Source organism: Pseudophryne corroboree, chromosome 1, assembly GCF_028390025.1.
Source record: "Pseudophryne corroboree isolate aPseCor3 chromosome 1, aPseCor3.hap2, whole genome shotgun sequence".
NCBI lineage: Eukaryota > Metazoa > Chordata > Amphibia > Anura > Myobatrachidae > Pseudophryne > Pseudophryne corroboree.
The window spans coordinates 808,338,097-808,357,773 of NC_086444.1; positions in this window are offsets into that span (position 1 = coordinate 808,338,097).

The following is a 19,677-nucleotide window of genomic DNA, read 5'->3' on the forward strand; positions in this document are numbered from 1 at the left end:
ACTTGGACGATCTCCTGATAGGGGCATAGTCCAGGGAACAGTTGGAGGTCGGAGTAGCACTATCTCGGATACTGCTACAATCAGCACGGGTGGATTCTAAATATTCCAAAATCGCAGCTGATCCCGACGACACGTCTGCTGTGCCTAGGGATGATTCTGGACACAGTCCAGAAAAAGGTGTTTCTCCCGGAAGAGAAAGCCAGGGAGTTATCCGAGCAAGTCAGGAACCTCCTAAAAACAGTGCATCATTGCACAAGGGTCCTGGTAAAAATGGTGGCTTCCTACGAAGCAATTCCATTCGGCAGATTTCACGTAAGAACTTTTCAGTGGGATCTGCTGGACAAATGGTCCGGATCGCATCTTCAGATGCATCAGCGGATAACCCAATATCCAAGGACAAGGGTGTCTCTCCTGTGGTGGTTATAGAGTGCTCATCTTCTAGAGGGCCGCAGATTCGGCATTCAGGATTGGATGCTGGTAACCACGGAGCCCAGCCTGAGAGGCTGGGGAGCAGTCACACAAGGGAAAAATTTCCAGGGAGTGTGATCAAGTATGGAGACTTTTCTCCACATAAATATACTGGAGCTAAGGGTAAATTTATAATGCTCTAAGCTTAGCAAGACCTCTGCTTCAAGGTCAGCCGGTATTGATCCAGTGGGAAAAACATCACGGCAGTCGCCCACGTAAACAGACAGGGCGACACAAGAAGCAGGAGGGCAATGGCAGAAACTGCAAGGACTTTTCGCTGGGCGGAAAATCATGTGATAACACTGTCAGCAGTTTTTCATCCCGGGAATGGAAACTGGGAAGCAGACTTCCTCAGCACGACCTCCACCCGGGAGAGTGGAAACTTCATTGAGAAGTTTTTTCCACATGATTGTAAACCGTTGGGAAATACCAAAGGTGGACATGATGGCGTCCCGTCTGAACAAAAAACGGGACAGGTATTGCGCCAGGTCAAGGGACCCTCAGGCAATAGATGTGGACGTTCTGGTAACACCGTGGGTGTACCAGTCGGTGTATGTGTTCCCTCCTCTGCTTCTCATACCTAAGGTGCTGAGAATTATAAGACGTAGAGGAGTAAGAACTATACTCATGGCTCCGGATTGGCCAAGAAGGACTTGGTACCCGGAACTTCAAGAGATGCTTACAGAGGTCTTATGGCCTCTGCCGCTAAGAAGGGACTTGCTTCAGCAAGTACCATGTCTGTTCCAAGACTTACCGCAGCTGCGTTTGTCGGCATGGCGATGGAAAGCCGGATCCTAAGGGAAAAAAGGCATTCCGGAAGAGGTCATTCCTACCCTGGTCAAAGCCAGAAAGGAGGTGACCGCACAACATTATCACCACGTGTGGCGAAAATTTGTTGCGTGGTGTGAGGCCAGGAAGGCCCCACAAAGAAATTTCAACTCGGTCGTTTCCTGCATTTCCTGCAAACAGGAGTGTCTATGGGCCTCAAATTGGGGTCCATTAAGGTTCAAATTCGGCCCTGTAAATTTTCTTCCAGAAAGAATTGGCTTCAGTTCCTGAAGTCCAGAAGTTTGTCAAGGGAGTATTGCATATACAAACCCCTTTTTTGTGCCTCCAGTGGCACTGTGGGATCTCAACGTAGTTCTGGGATTTCTCAAATCACATTGGTTTAAAACCAGTCAAATATGTGGATTTGCAGCATCTCACATAAAAAGTGACCATGCTCTTGGCCCTGGCCTGGACCAGGCGAGTGTCAAATTGGTGGTTTTTTCTCAAAAAAGCCCATATCTGTTTGTCCATTCGGACAGGGCAGAGCTGCGGACTCGTCCCCAGTTCTCTCCCTAAGGTGGTGTCAGTGTTTCACCTGAACCAGCTTATTGTGGTGCCTTGCACCTACTAGGGACTTGGAGGACTCCAAGTTGCTAGAAGTTGTCAGGGCCCTGAAAATATATTCCAGGACAGCTGGAGTCAGAAAATCTGACTCGCTGTTTATACTGTATGCACCCAACAAGTTGGGTGCGCCTGCTTCTAAGCAGTCGATTGCTCGTTGGATTTGTAACACAATTCAACTTGCACATTCTGAGGCAGGCCTGCCACAGTCTAAATCGGTTAAGGCCCATTCCACAAGGAAGGTGGGCTCATCTTGGGCGGCTGCCCGAGAGGTCTCGGCATTACAACTCTGCCGAGCAGCTACGTGGTCAGGGGAGAACACGTTTGTAAAATTCTACAAATTTGATATCCTGGCAAAAGAGGACCTGGAGTTCTCTCATTCGGTGCTGCAGAGTCATCCGCACTCTCCCGCCCGTTTGGGAGCTTTGGTATAATCCCCATGGTCCTTTCAGGAACCCCAGCATCCACTAGGACGATAGAGAAAATAAGAATTTACTTACCGATAATTCTATTTCTCGGAGTCCGTAGTGGATGCTGGGCGCCCATCCCAAGTGCGGATTATCTGCAATACTTGTACATAGTTACAAAAATCGGGTTATTATTGTTGTGAGCCATCTTTTCAGAGGCTCCGCTGTTATCATACTGTTAACTGGGTTTAGATCACAAGTTGTACGGTGTGATTGGTGTGGCTGGTATGAGTCTTACCCGGGATTCAAAATTCCTCCCTTATTGTGTACGCTCGTCCGGGCACAGTACCTAACTGGCTTGGAGGAGGGTCATAGGGGGAGGAGCCAGTGCACACCACCTGATCCTAAAGCTTTACTTTTTGTGCCCTGTCTCCTGCGGAGCCGCTATTCCCCATGGTCCTTTCAGGAACCCCAGCATCCACTACGGACTCCGAGAAATAGAATTATCGGTAAGTAAATTCTTATTATTACCTGGCTAGCCATTTGAGTCAAATGGTGGCTACTTTTGTGCCCCGAGGCTCTATTGCCTGGGTAGATTTTGCAGCCCTTTCATTGGGGCTTCGTTCATTGGCTTCGCTGTGGGGTCTGGGCAAACCATATCAGCTCACTCTAACGAACTCTTCTCCCTCTCTTAAATTTCATCTTTCTGGCATAAATCTCTCACGAAATATAATCTGTCCTCCTCCTACTCCCTCCTTACACCCCTCTGGGACAACCCTGCTTTTCCCGCTGGAGCTTCATCCTATCGATTCACACCCTGGTTTAGCGCTGGAGTTCATGTGGTGTATGATCTTTCCCTCCAAGGCCATTGGATGTTAATAGACGATATCAAAAGTAAGTTTGCCTCTCTATCCCCCCCTTTTTTGAATACTTTCAGATCCGACACTTCCTTCTCTTCCTACCTCAAGCTGACGCTCTGAGAGATCTTACTTCTTTTGAATCTTTATGTACTAAAAAACCCATAGATAGAGGGCTAATATCGCTGATCTATTCTATGTTGGCTGGAGTTTCCTCGGGACCGCAGACTCGCCATGAGCGGGAGTGGGAGAGGGATCTGGGTCCCCCGCCAGACGATGCCTGTTGGGAGGAGGTATGGGAGGGCATTGCTAAAAGTTCTATCTCTACCCAACTCAAGGAGACACCCTATAAACTATATTATCGGTGGTATTACACCCCAGATAATTTGTATAGGATGTTCCCTTCTGCTACCCCAGTTTGTTGGCGAGGATGCGGTCAGCGGGGAACGCTTTTCCATATTTGGTGGACCTGTCCACATATAGTTCGCTTTTGGAATAGGGTACTCGATATACTGAACTCCATTTCTGGATTGGCGCTTGAACTGGACCCATGGGTATTTCTATTGGCCCGTCCGTATCCAGATCTTGATCCTCTTTTGAATAAACTGTTTTCCCATATATTTGTGGCTGCTAAATCCTTAATTGCTAAAAATTGGAAGGCCTCCGCTGCTCCTACTGTCCCTGCCCTGAATAATTATATTTGGTTCGTTGCTAATATGGAGAAAATCACTTATCTGCATGACTGTCCACATAAATTTGAACTCGTCTGGGGCCCCTGGTTGCTTATGATGTCTCCCCCAAATTGATGTTCAAGTCGCTCTTTTGTCCTTGTCTTCTGGGCTCCTAGCCATGCTGTACCTGGACCCTCCCTCCGTACGCCGTACTGACCTCTATAGACCTCTTTGGTTATTGAGCAATGACTGGCACATCTGTCTGTATTTATATAGCCATGCTTATGCACTATTTATTCTTATATTTGATGTACTTTCCTTCTCATGGCCTGGATTGGCCCTGTTCTCTTCTTCTGTACCCGTCCTTTTCTTATTTTCTCCCCCCCCCCCTCTTCTCCCTTTCTCTCTACCCCTCTCTGTTTCTTTCTCCCTTACATGTGGTCCCCCTTCGCAGGACATTTCTGTTTGTATGTTAACCGAAAAAAATTCTTGAAAAACTCCACGCAGACTGGTTTTCACCTCCAATTGTACAGCTGAATCTGTTTAGTATACTTTTTTTGTCACTCCTGGTACAAATAAAGAGTTTAAAAAAAAAAAAAGGACACCAGCGTCCCAAATAAAACATAAAATGGCTTTGATGTAATAAATATTATCACTGTTTAAAAAAATATATATATATTACTGAGAAGGTACCTGTTCAGGATGAAGAGACTTATTTTACATTAAATAAGAAATCCTCCGTTACCTTCCTTGCTTCTAAGGAGTTAAACTCCTCCTTATTTGAAAAAACCTGGGAAAACCCAGAATTTTTTTTTTCAAAATCCCTAAAAGAATACTAATCTCTTTCCCTGAAGAGGATAGAAAGAAGTGGGAATGTCCACCTATAGTGGACGCTTCTATATCTAGATTGTCAAAGAAGGTGGTTCTGCCTGTCCCTGGCACAGCCTCCTTAAAGGAGCCCGCTGACCGAAAGATTAAGACTACACTCAAATCACTATACATTGCTACAGTGGTGGCTCAGAGACCCACTATCGCTTGTGCGTAGATTTCTAGGGCCATAGTAAAGTGGTCAGGCACCTTACTTGATGAATTAGATTCCATGGATAGGAGTGACATTGACTTGTTTTTACGTCACATATAGGATTCTGCAGGTTTCATGGTAGAAGCCATGAAGGACATTGGCCTGCTTAATGCAAGGGCCTCAACCATGGCGGTTTCGGCACGTAGAGGGCTGTGGCTACGGCATTGGTCGGCGGATGCACAATCCAAGAAAAGTGTGGAGAACCTACCCTTCACAGGTGAGGCCTTGTTTGGGGACGCACTGGATACATGGATATCCAAAGCAACGGCGGGTAAGTTGACATTTCTTCCTTCCGCAGCTCCACCGGCTACGATATCTTATCCTAAACCTATTCTGCAGTCCTTTTGGACAGCAAAATTCTAAAATAAATCCAAAGGTTCCCCACCTTTTTTCGAGGAGGTCGTGGAAAATCCAGAAAACCTGCTGCGACAGGTTTCCAGGAACAGAAAACAGGTTCTGCTTCCTCAAAGACTTCAGCATGACGGTGGACCTCCCAGCCTGGAAATCAGGCAGGTGGGAGCGAGAGTAAGATTTCAGTCACATCTGGGCAACGTCATGTCTAGACCCTGGGTACAAGATAATGTTACCCAGGGGTACAGGCTGGAATTTCAAGAACTCCCACTGCACAGATTTTTCAAATCAGGCTTACCAGCTTCTATGTCAGAAAGTACAATTGTGCAGGAAGCTGTTAAAAAATTGGTACAAACAAATGTAATTGTTCCTGTTCCACCTCACCTACACAACAAGGGTTACTACTCAAACCTGTTTGTGGTACCGAAACCGGATGGTTCGGTAAGACCAATATTGAACCTAAAGTCATTGAACCCCCACTTGAGGGTGTTCAAGTTCAAGATGGAGTCTCTGAGAGTGGTGATCTCAGGTCTGGAGGAAAAGAAATTCATGGTATCAGGCCCTGCCATTTGACTTCTCCACAGCACCGAAGGTGTTCACCAAGGTCATGGTAGAAATTATGCTACTCCGCAAGCAGGGAGTGAACATTATCCCATATCTGGACGATCTACTGATAAAGGAATATTCCAGGGAGAGCTTGTTGCAGAGTATTGCTCTCTCGACTCAACTGCTCCAGGATCATGGGTGGATCCTGAATCTTCCAAAATCACATTTGGAACCAACAAGTAGACTGCCCTTCCTGGGGATGATTCTCAACACGGAAGTACAGAGGGTGTTTCTACCAGTGGAGAAAGCCTTGGTGATCCAGTCAATGGTCCGTGATGTCCTGAAGCCAGCCTGGGAATTTGTTCATCAGTGCATTCGCCTCCTGGGAAAGATGGTAGCCTCCCACAAGGCTCTGCAGTATGGAAGATTCCACACAAGGTTCTTCCTGCTGGATCTCCTGGACAAGTGGTCCGGATCACATCTTCACATGCACCAGCGGATACGCCTGTCGCCAAAAGCCAGAATTTCACTCCTCTGGTGGCTGCAGACTTCTTACCTGCTCGAGGGCCGCAGGTTCGGAATTCAAAATTGGATTCTTCTAACCACAGATGCAAACCTCAGAGGTTGGGGAGCAGTCACCAAGGGGAAAAATCTCCAAGAAAAGTGGTCAAGTCAGGAAGCCATCCTTCCGATAAACATTCTGGAACTAAGGGCCATATACAACGGCCTTCTACAGGCGGCACATTTTCTGCAAGATCAAGCCATTCAAGTTCAGTCGGACAATGTAACGGCAGTGTCTTACATAAACTGACAGGGCGGAACGAAGAGCAGAGCTGCAATGTCACTTCTCTGGGCAGAAAGGCACGCAGTGGCGCTGTTGGCAATCTTCATTCCGGGAGTGGACAACTGGTAAGCACACTTTCTCAGCAGACATGATCTCCATCCAGGAGAATGGGGCCTCCACCAGGAGGTGTTTGCGGAGGTAACAAGCCGGTGGTGTGTACCTCAGATAGACATGATGGCCAATTACCTCAACAAGAAGCTTCGGAGGTACTGTTCCAGGTCAAGCGACCCACAAGCAGTGGCAGTGGACGTGCTGGTAACTCCGTGGGTGTTCCAGTCAGTGTATGTGTTCCCTCCACTTACGCTCATCCCAAGGATTCTCAAGCTAATAAAAAGAACAAGGGTTCTGGCTATCCTCATTGCTCCGGACTGGCCAAGGAGGGCTTGGTACGCAAATCTTCTGGATTTACTACTGGAGGATCCGAGGCCTTTTCCTCTTCGCGAGGACCTTCCACAACAGGGGCAGTTCATCGATCAAGAGTTACCACAACTACGTTTGACGGCATGAAAGTTGAGCGCCAGATCTTAGCTTGGAAGGGCATTCCGAGCAAAGTAATTCTTACTCTGATCCAAGCTAGGAAGGGAGTAACATCTAAGCATTACCATCGGATTTGTAAAAACTATGTGTCTTGGTGTGAATCCAAGAAGTTTCCTGCAGAAATTGCTTCAGTCTGGTGTAATTGTCCCAGTACCCCCCGACACAACGGGGACAGGGTTTTTACTCCAATCTTTTCTTGATTCAGAAACCAAATGGGTCGTTCCGACCAATCCTCAATCTCAGAATGTTAAACAAATACATTTGGGTTCCAGGGTTCCACATGGAGACGTTACGCTCCATAGTTTTGGCCATGGAACCGGGAGATTACATGGTATCTCTAAATATACAGGATGCTTACCTACATGTGCCCATAGCACGGTCACATCAATGTTACCTCAGGTTTGCTATCCTCCAGCAACATTTTCAGTTCCAAGCTTTGCCCTTCGGGCAAGCAACAGCACCCAGGGTGTTTACCAAAATTATGGTGGTTATGGCAGCTTATCTCCGCAAGCAGGAGATAAGAATTTTTCCATACCTTGATGATCTTTTTATCCTAGCACAATCGCAGGAATTACTTTTGAGCCATCTTCAACAGACAATAGTTTGTCTACAAAGACACGGGTGGCTCATAAACTGGCAAAGGTCGTCTCTGAATCCATCACAACGGATGGTTCATTTGGGGGCCATATTGGACTCGGGTCTACAGAGAATTTTCTTACCCGAGAAAAAGATATCCAAGGTGCAGGTAATGTCTCAGGAGTCGTTGCACAGTCAATGTCAGTCCATGCAGCAATGCGACTGTTGGGTCTGATGGTGTCAACCTTCGACATGGTGGAATATGCACAATTCCACTCCAGGCCTCTACATCATCTTATTCTGACCAAATGGAACGGAAATTATCAGACAATAAAAAAATAAAATAAAAAAAAACACATATGATAAATCTCCCGGTAAACGTAAAAAAAGGTCTCTAGCTTGGTGGCTACAGACGAACCAGTTAAACAAGGGTTGACGCTTTTGGATAAAGGAATGGCAAGTCCTGACAACAGATGGCAGTTTTCAGGGCTGGGGAGCGGTGCTCGAAAGCCTTTGGTTCCAGGGAAAATGGACCATAAAGGAAAGTCGCCTGCCAATAAATCTGTTGGAAATAAGGGCCATATATATATGACTCTAGTTCAGGCAAAGGACAGTTTGCAAGCAAGTCCAGTCCAAATCCGCTCAGACAATGCAACAGCAGTAGCGTACCTCAATCATCAGGGAGGAACTCACAGCAAAAGACTGGTGGAGGAAGTAACTCACTAAGGTGGGCAGAGCTCCATCTTCCAGCATTGTCAGCAGTGTTTGTTCCAGGAGTACTGAACTGGGAAGCAGTTTTTCTCAGTCGACACACCATTCATGAAACCAAATGGGCAGTACATCCAGAAATGTTTCAGACCATAGTAAACAGATGGGGTCTGCCAGAGATAGATCTCATGGCATCTCATCTGAACAACAAAGTTCCATTATACGGATCAAGAACAAAGGATCCTGGAGCGATCCTTGTAGACGCACTGTCAGTGAATTGGAAGTTTCATCTGGCACATCTGTTTCCTCCAATCTCCCTGTTACCCAGGGTAGAGAGAAAAATAAAGCAAGCAAAGGGAGCCATAATTCTAATAGCTCCAGCTTGGCCCAGAAGGCATTGGTACACAGATCTACTAAGAATGTCTGTGGAAGCTCCAATACTGCTCCCTCAATGTCCAGATCTACTAATGCAGGGTCCTTGTTATCACAGCCATCTGGATCGTCTGTCTTTGACGGCGTGGCTATTGAGACCTCTATCCTAGAAGCTAGAGGATTTTCAAAACAAGTAATTCAAACTATGCCTAGAGCAAGAAAGCCTTCTTCAGCTCGTATTTATCATCGAATATGGCAAGCCTATATTCATTGGTGTAGTGAAAAAAGTTTCAATCCAATATCTTTTAAAGTATCCAGGATTTTGGATTTCATTCAAGCAGGATTGGATAAGGGGTTGAAAGTAGCTTCCTTGAGAGTTCAAGTATCAGCATTAACTGTATGGTTTCAGAGAAAGATTGCTGACTTACAAGATGTGCGTACTTTCTTTCAGGGAGTTTTACACATTCAACCTCCGTTTGTTCCTCCTGCAGTTCCCTGGGATTTGAATCTAGTTCTTAAAATCCTTCAGGGACTTCCGTTTGAACCACTTAAGAGAGCAGATCTTATATGGTTGATGGCAAAAGTGCTCTTTCTACTGGCAATGGCGTCAGCTAGAAGAGTGTCAGATTTAGGAGCACTGTCGTGTAAGTCTCCTTGTCTAATATTTTTTTCCAGATAAGGCAGTTCTCATAACTAGATCTGGTTATCTTCCGAAGGTGGTTTCAAAGTTTCACCTTAACGAGGAGATTGTAGTCCCAGCTTTTCAGGTATGGGGACTTTCTTCGGGAGAAGCGTCACTGGACGTGGACAGGGCGTTAAGATCGTACTAGTGCCATCAGAAAAACAGATTCTCTCTTCATCCTCTACGGATTTCATAGAAGAGGATGGCCTGCTAGTAAACAGGCGCTGGCAAGATGGCTCCGAATGGTAATTTCAGACGCTTATTCTCGTGCTGATCTCCCTACTCCGGCTAATGTCTCTGCTCACTCTACACATAAGGTAGGTCCTTCATGGGCAGCACAACATGGTGCTTCAGCAGAACAGATTTGTAAGGCAGCCACATGGTCTTCCATTAACACTTTCATTAGACATTATGCCATGGATACTTTTGTCTCTCATGACGCTGAATTCGGGCGAAAGGTTCTCCTGTCTAATCAGGAGCGTCCCCACCACTAAAACTGGTTTTGGGAATCCCAATGTTATCCTGTGGATAACCTGTGGACCCAGCCGGAGAAATAGAGGTTATGGTAAGAACTTACCGTTGATAACGTGATTTCTCCTATGTCCACAGGTATCCACAGGGGTCCCACCCTGACGGACCTGATTTGAGGATCTTTACAATAACTAAACCTCTTCCCTCTTGCATGCAAGGGTGTGCATGTGTGTGCTTATCACCTGAATAGGTTTCTACCTGATGCTGCTGCCTAAATTGCTGTGGAAATAACTGATTTGACTGAGTCAGTGGGCGGGATTATATGGAGAAGCCCCGATGCATCCTGGGAGGCCAGAAAGCTTGTTACCGTTTGGTGCCATTTCCGCTGTCGCTCCGGCATATCCCAATGTTATCCTGTGGATACCTGTGGACATAGGAGAAATCACGTTATCAACAGTAAGTTCTTACCATAACGTCTATTTTGGTACCTATCGGTAAATCCTTTGCTCCTAGTCCGTAGAGGATGCTGGGCGCCCGCCCAGTGCTTCGTTTTCCTGCATTGTTACTTGTTAAGTATTGGTTCAGCTGTTGCTGTTCTTGTTCATGCTAGTTAGCATGTGTTTGCTTCAGGTTCATTGCTTTTTAGCATGTGTTCTTTGGTTTGTGTGAGCTGGTGTGAATCTCACGACTATCTGTGTATTTCCTTCTCTCGAAGTATGTCCGTCTCCTCGGGCACAGTTTCTAGACAAAGTCCGGTAGGAGGGGCATAGAGGGAGGAGCCAGTCCACACTCTCAAACTCTTAAAGTGCCAGTGGCTCCCAAAGGACCCATCTATACCCCATGGTACTAAATTGAACCCCAGCATTCTCTACGGACTAGGAGAAAAGGATTTACCGGTAGGTACCAAAATCCTGTTTTTTTCATTTGCATTGTCATTTTTGTGGTATCTTGGAAAAAGAAAGTAGACTTCTTTGTGGGGGCACTCTTATGAAAAAATGTATAAATTTTTTCTTAATTAGATGAGAGAGTTAAAATTTAGCTTTTAATATATATACAGGTTGAGTATCCCATATCCAAATATTCCGAAATACGGACTTTTTTGAGTGAGATAGTGAAACCTTTGTTTTCTGATGGCTCAATGTACACAAACTTTGTTTAATACACAAAGTTATTAAAAATATTGTATTAAATGACCTTCAGGCTGTGTGTATAAGGTGTATATGAAACGTAAATGAATTGGTGAATGTACACACACTTTGTTTAATGCACAAAGTTATAAAAAATATTGGCTAAAATGACCTTCAGGCTGTGTGTATAAGGTGTATATGAAACATAAATGCATTCTGTGCTTAGACTTGGGTCCCATCACCATGATATCCCATTATGGTATGCAATTATTCCAAAATACGGAAAAATCCGATATCCAAAATACCTCTGGTCCCAAGCATTTTGGATAAGGGATACTCAACCTGTATTGCTATAAAATATAATTCTCCTAGGACGGATACACACAACACATATATCGGACAATCGACACAACAGATATCTAAAATACAACGCGGTTGGCAGTGGGAGAAAATAAATAAATAAATAATAAGGTACTTATGATATAACTATAATAATCACTCCCAAAATCTGCAATTCAGTCCAGCGAGAAGAACAATTGAGGTCCAAGTATATGGTTAGTAAAATATCTCAACCATTAGCACAGAAAGAGAAAACCAGATAACTGTGTGGTAAGCTAATCTTCCAGGCAGGCTTTGGTTGATTTTATGTAGAGTGCCTCTGATAGTAAAGATAGAGTAATAGGTAAAGTGTGAATCTGCTGTCAATGTTAGACAGGAGTTTCCCTGGTCCTTAACCTGCTGCACCGGGTATTCCCTGGTGGTCCCCCACCGGGTACTGACCCGGCCCTCAACTGTTTGGCTTCCAAGATCGGAAGGTATTGGGCATAGGCAGTGAGGTATGATAGTAGGTTATGGAAGTTCTTATGCAGCCATCTCCTGAATCACTGATGAGAGTTCGGAAAGTGCTCAGAACAAGACAGTTAGGTGGATCTGCTTTTGGTGTTAGTTGGTGGACACCAGCTGGGGAGCTGCCATGGGTAAGTAGGTCCCTCAAATTACCAATGAGAGTCCTGAATGAGGAAAGAATGATATAAGGGAGGCAGGTCCGGGGCTTATGAAATCCGAAATCAGAATTGCCTAAACACATCAGAAATACTTCCAGTATAAACCTGTTTATCATAAAGCTGCCTTGTTTGTAGCCAATGATCCAAAATATGGTGTGTAGCCAAAGAGAGTCCTGTGTGCTATAGTAGTAACTCCTAAATAATCAAAAAAGGTAATATCAGAGCAGAACAAGTGGTACGCTGATTTTTATGCCCATGTGGTTGTTTCCATTATGAACATATTTAGTAACAGAAATAAACTCTATAGGGTAAATTCAATGACTGTCGGAAGCTGCCGTCTTGTCGGAAAGATGGCAGCTTCCGACAGTTTTAGGTCAGAAGGGGTTCCGACCTATTCATTAGGGCCCCGTTTATTCCGTCAAGTCGGGAAACCCGACTTGTCGGAATGCACGCTGATCGGCGGTTTCAGCCGCCGATCAGTGTGCATTGTCGGAAGCGGGGCCAAACCCGACAGGTTTTAGCCCCGTTTCTGACCATCTCAATCCGACTTTAAAAAAAGTCGGATTGAGATGAGGGATCTGAGAGCTGCAGCGGGGATTGCAGGAACCCAGCGGCAGCGTCCACCCGGCTCCAGCAAGCGAGGTCCCGCTTGCTGGAGCCGGGTGGACGCCGCCGTGAGCCTCCGCTGATGCAGCCGATGCTTGCCCCGTCTCCCCTCCACTGCTTTCCCCCTGCTGCCCCCACAGCTGCAGACAAAGCAGCCGCTGACAGCTCTCCCCCACCCTTCCCGGCATCGCTGACAACTCCCACCGCTGCTGCTGTCAGCGCACCCGGCAGCCGCTGAAAGCAGCGGCAGGACAAGACACCGGGAGCGGCCAAATCCGACAGTCTGATTTGGCCGCTCTTTGAATAGGGGTTGTCGGGTCCATTCCAACAACTGCATGTCAGAATGGACCCGACTCTTATTGAATATACCCCTATGTGTTACAATTTGTAACTACCTGTTAGTATGAGACACAATACCAAAGGATTCAGTGTGCCACAATAGTAACTACTTGATAATCCGAAACAACAGTATCAGAGAATCCAGCCTGTCGAGATTTAGGCAGACAGGAAAAGTGATATCACACTAATTTAAAATACGTGTTTAGATAGACCTTATGTGTTACAATTTGTAACTACCTATTATTCTGAGACACAATACCAAAGTATTCAGTGTACCACAATAGTAACTACTTGATAATCTGAGAAAACAGTATCAGAGAATCCAGCCTGTTGAAATTGAGGCAGGAAAGAAAAGTAATACCACACTAATTTAATATATGTGTTTAGATAGATACAATAACGGTGGCGATTAGCCCTATAATCTGGTTCCTGTCACAGTACTCAGGCATAGTACGTTACGTGTTTAAATAGACACAGTAATAATGGCGATTAGCCCTATAATTCGGTTCCTGTCACAGTGCTAAGGCATGAGCGGACATGACCATTGGAGATCATATGTACGTATATTCATCTTTATTCCCTTGCGTAAGATAACACAGTAAAATTCTGTTTGTAAATAATGAGGGTAAGCAGGGGTTAAGTGGTTAAGGAGTTAAGTGTGTGGGGGGGGACGGACGAGGTGGAACTGAGTTCCACCACCTGTAATGGTAGGGGGGACTAGTTCCACCTCCTCCATTGCCCTGCACAGTAATTCCAACAGAAAAGCCCACCCCATCATCTGCATCAATCGATGATACAGGTGGCACTAGTGTTGCTGATGAGCTGCAACCACCTACTCCTTCCTCAGGTCCTGGTGCCTCCATGGTCCTCCTCCAAGAGTTCCAACACCTCACCAGGACCACTTTAAGCCCTGAGGGTAAGGGAAATAAAAGTGGGGAGGGGAGAAAAGCCGCAACGACCTCCATGGGCAGGAGCTATCATTCACTGGCTCCCCTGTTATTCATTAACCTGTTGGGGCTCCGGAGGATAGAGTTACCGGCTAATTGCTGGATGTCCCTAGATAGAGCTCCCAAGGTCCGCCGTCGCTGCCCGCGCTGGTGTGGACACCACTGAACTGTGTCCGCCGTGTTTGCCTGGACCGCTAACATCGGGAAAACTGCCTGTTAGTCTATCGGGGCTCCGTATGGTAGAGTTACCGGCTGTACTGCTGGATGTCCCTAGGTAGAGCTCGCCAGGTCCGCCGTCGCTGCCCGCGCTAGTGTAGACACTACTGGACTGTGGGGTAGATTTATTAAGCTCGGTGAAGTGATAAAGTGGAAGGTGATAACGCACCAGCCAGTCAGCTCTTAACTGTCATTTTCAAACCCAACCTGAGACATGGAAGTTAGGAGCTGATTGGCTGGTAGTTTATCATCCACACTTTATCACTTCACCAGGTTTAATAAATCTGCCCCTGTGTCCGCCGGGTCTGCCAAGACCACTAACGTCGGGAAGACGCGTTTCGCCCGTGTTCCCCGGGCTTAGTCACTTCCTCATGACCTCATCTCCCGGCGGCGCTAAAGTAGCGGCGCCGGAGAGCAAAGTGCTGCTGTTGATTGGCTCTAGTGGGAGGTTGGTATTCCACATCCTCCCATCCACCTATACATACAGAAAGTAATATAGAGACCTATTGTTTTGCCGCAATGGTAACTTGACCCTATTAAGGGAAAACGTTTTACAAGATGATTACTACCTGAAAAAATAATAAATAAATAAGATGGCAAAAATGTGCTGTCAGAAAAATGAAAAAAAAAAAACACACAATGATAATATGAGAAATGTTCCAAGCAAATGACCTTGCTTGCCAGGTAGGTTCAAATATCTGGCTAAAGGAGCAGATAGTCTATGCCGTTACAGAAGAACCATACAGGAACATTGGGTTATCAGATAGCTGGACCGGTTTAAAAGCCTGCGTCAGGCTACATGAACTGGGAATAAGACTAGTTTCAGGACTGCGCAGAGAGGTTTAATTTAAAGATGCCCCTGCCGGGAAATTGTAACGGTCCCCTGTGGCCACCCCCCCCCACCCCCCCACCCCCCAAAAAAAAACAACAACAAAAAAAAAAACACTTTCATAGTCTTAGAACGAATTTTAACCCCCATGACCTATTCACACAGGTGCATATGTTAATTTAGGCATATTCGCACTTGAACGCAAGCCCTATGAACAACGTATGCAGACCGTTACAATTTCCCGGCATCGAATAGCTACGAACTTCTCATAGGTCGACATTGACACAGTGTAAGTGTTGCGCGCTGCGCTCGGCACACTATTATACTCCCCCCCTCCAGATGCAATGGGATGGTATAGTATGAACAAGTTTGTTTTTGGACAAAAATTTCTTAACACTGCATGTTGGCATTTTGACATGTGGGCATTTCAAATTTCGGTATTCTGACTGTCAGCATTTTGAACATGTCGTCATAATGAATGTATTTTGACCGTCGGTCAATGGCTGTCGGGATTATGACCGTCTGTATTGTGTCCGTCGGTAAATCAACTGCTACCCATTGTACCCAGTCACCATATCCACCATTACTGTCCACCACTGAGTTTGTTAGAAGTTGCCTATTTGTTGACCGTTTTATTAGGCTTTGCCACATCAAATGCACATTCAGCGTGTGCTACCATTACATTACTGAAGTAGGGGTCTAATTCAGAGTTGATCGCAGCAGCAAATTTGTTAGCAGTTGGGCAAAACCATGTGCACTGTAGGGGGGGGGGCAGATATAACATTTGCAGAGCGTTAGATTTGGGTGTTGTGTGTTCAAACTGAAATCTAAACTGCAGTGTAAAAATAAATCAGCCAGTATTTACCCTGCAAAGAAACAAAATAACCCACCCAAATCTAACTCTCTCTGCAAATGCCCTAGGCCCTAGGTTTCACAAATGTTGTCAAAATAAACAGTCTAAATTGCAATGAAACAAATATATCCAGAAACATTAACAAGTGTTTTAAAATTAAAATATATTACAATAATGTTGATAGTCGCTTGATGTTAGCATTATTTAGTTTAATCTACTTAACATACTTGAACTTTGAAATTCGGTGTGGCAGCAATTTTAGCTATTCACTTTTAATAGCTATTATTCTGACTGTGGTGACTGTGCCAATCATAAGGGTAGCAAATCTCAAACATGAATATACACAATTTTCATAATCTGACTTTAGCGAGGCTCCCTCCTTTTCCTCATGTTTTGCCAATTTTAGTAGTGGGCCTTTGTTTTGAGTTTTAGATGTTTATGTTTGATTTTCAGTCTAAATAATAATTTTCTCTCATTCACAATTCCTAAACAGAGTGTATCTGGAAACCATAAAATGGGAGGTGGATGATAGATGGACAGTTAAAAGACAGACTGTCATTAGGTCGACAGGGTCAAAAGTCTGACAGTAAAATGTTGATAGTGTCAAAAGGTCGACACTTTTTTTTTCTTTTCATGGTTTTACAACTTTCACGACAGGAGAAGGTGTCAGCGGCTAATGCCATACAAACCCAAAGAAGCTAAGTGCGTCAGGGTGGGCGCCCTGTGGAAACCAGTTTACCTCGTAGAAAAAGATTTAACAACGGTAAATTCTTACCATAAATCTCGTTTTCTGCAGTGGGGTACACTGGGTTCCACAGGGAATAACATCGGGGATGTCCTAAAGCAGTTCCTCATGGGAGGGGATGCACTGTAGTGGGCACAAGAACCCGGCGTCTAAAGGAGGTGGATGTATCAAAGGCATAGAACCTTATGAACGTGTTCGCTGAGGACCACGTAGCCGCCTTGCACAATTGTTCAAGGGTCGCACCACGGCGGGCCGCCAAAGAAGGTCCAACAGACCGAGTAGAATGGGCCTTGATAGTCGCAGGAGCTGGATGACCAGCCTGTACATAAGCATGTGCAATCACCATTCTAATCCATCTGGCCAGGGTCTGCTTGTGAGCAGGACAGCCACGTTTGTGAAAACCAAACAGTACAAAGAGAGAATCAGACTTCCTGATAGGAGCTGACCTCTTCACATAGATATGAAGAGCCCGTACCACATCCAAAGACTGCTCTTTGGAAGACAATTCAGGAGAGACAAAGGCCGGAACCACAATCTCCTCATTAAGGTGGAAAGAAAACACCACCTTAGGTTGGTACCAGGGACGTGTTCTAAGAACCGCCCAGTTACGGTGAAAAATCGGATATGGGGACCTACAAGACAAGGCACCCAAATCCGACACCCATCTAGCAGAGGCAATAGCCAGTAGAAACAATACCTTAAGAGAAAGCCACTTAAGGTCTGCAGATTCAAGAGGCTCAAACGGAGAGTCTTGTAATGCCTCCAGAACCACCGACAAATCCCAAGGAGCCACAGGCGGGATGTAAGGAGGTTGAATCCGTAACACACCCTGAGTGAATGTATGAACATCAGGTAGAGTCGCAATTTTTCTCTGGAACCAAACCGACAAGGCAGAAATATGAACCTTGATGGAGGCCAGACGAGTGCCCAAATCCAGGCCCTGTTGTAGAAAGGCCAAAAGTTTGGTGTACTAAACTTGTAAGCGTCATGATTGTTAGCACTCCAAGCAAAGTAAGAATTCCAGACCCTATGATAAATCCGAGCAGAAGCCGGGTTATGGGCCTTCAACATGGTTTGAATGACCGCCTCAGAAAATCCTTCGGCCCTCAGAATCAAACTTCAAGAACCACGCCATCAAAGCCAACCAGGCCAAATCCTGATACAAGGAGATCTGGGCGCTGCGGAAGTAGAAGGGGACGCTCTATCGAGAGACCCTGAAGGTCTGAGAAGCAATGCTGTCTTCACCACGCTGGAGTGATCAGAAGTAGGATTCCGACTTCTTGCTTGAACTTCCTCAATACTCTGGGCAGGAGTGACACCGGAGGGAACACGTATGGCAGCCGAATGTTCCATGGAATTGCCAGTGCGTCCACGAACGCTGCTTGAGGATCCCTTGTCCTTGCTCCAAAGACCGGAACCTTGTGATTGTGTCGAGACGCCATCAGATCCACATCTGTAGGCCCCACTTGTCCACTAGGAGTTGAAATACTTCTGGATGGAGGCTCCACTCTCCGGCATGTACGTCCTGACGACTGAGGAAGTCCGCTTCCCAGTTTAGAACCCCCGGAATGAACACTGCCGATATGACTGGCAGATGGCGTTCTGCCCACTGAAGAATCCTTGATACTTCCCTCATTGCCATGTGGCTTCGAGTGCTGCCTTGATGATTTATGTACGCCACCGTGGTGGCGTTGTCCGACTGTACTTGAACAGGTCGGTTCTGTATTAAATGCTGAGCCAAGTTCAGTGCATTGAACACCGCCCGCAGTTCCAGAATGTTTATCGGGAGGAGAGACTCCTCCTTGGTCCACCGACCCTGAAGGGAGTGCTGCTTCAACACCGCGCCCCAACCTCTCAGACTGGCATCCGTCGTCAGAAGGACCCAGTTGGAGATACAGAAGGGACGACCCTTGCTCAATCGTTGGTCCTGCAGCCACCAGCTTAGTGAGAATGTTGATTTATATACAGGGATGAAAGCTATACCTTAAACACACTTTAAATACACTTTACCATGGAGCCGCTGTGGCCACTATACTTAATACACACTCTACATACTCTTTACGCTATTAGCGTAAAGAGTCCCGTACTGTGTACGGACTTTGCGCACAAACGCCGCGCTGACGGTACAAAGTACACACAGCGCGTACACACCCAGAGATACACCGCAAACCTTTAACAGCTATGCAATGCGATAATAATACACTTTAAACCTTAGCAGGGAAAGGAAGACACAACACCAGATTGTAATTAAACTGCTGGGTTCTGACACCACAGCATATTATTACTGAAAGGGGGTTACAATATATACAATACAATATAATACAATACAACAGAATAATGGCTACAGTCAATGTTACATACTTGTTTGGATTTCGCCGCGCTACCCAGTCTGGTCCTCCGTCATCTAGATCGATAACTTTGTGAGTCTTGTGTCTGACCAGGCCTGCAGCAGGCTCTCTTTATACAATTCTTCCAAAACCTAACACAATGGATACTGTAATCTCTTTGTCCATTGGACACAGGGATGGTCATTTACAGTACAGGAGAGGTCATAGGTCAGTTTGAATAGGTGGGCGATGTCTGTTCCAACTGCTCTTGTGGGTGGTCTTCCCTGGATTCCCACCACATACATAATGTACAGTAAATACAGTTTATATCTATATTCTGCTCCTGGACATAACTATCCGCAGGAACATGTGATCTGTTGCAGACCAACACCGGAATGTTACCCTTAAAATACCCTACAGGTGGATACCAAACACCACCTTATAACGTTGTTCTGTCCCCTCCTATCCTGTAAAGGTGAATCCCTTTGTTCTGTTACCATTTAAACTGCTGTAACTTACTGATGTGGTGCAGGGAGACTATGTGTACATTGGTGGTCATTCCGAGTTGGTCGCTCGCAAGCTGTTTTTAGCAGATTTACTCACGCTAAGCCGCCGCCTACTGGGAGTGAATCTTAGCATCTTAAAACTGCGAACGAAAGATTCGCAATATTGCGATAAGACATCTCTGTGCAGTTTCTGAGTAGCTCGAGACTTACTCTGCCAG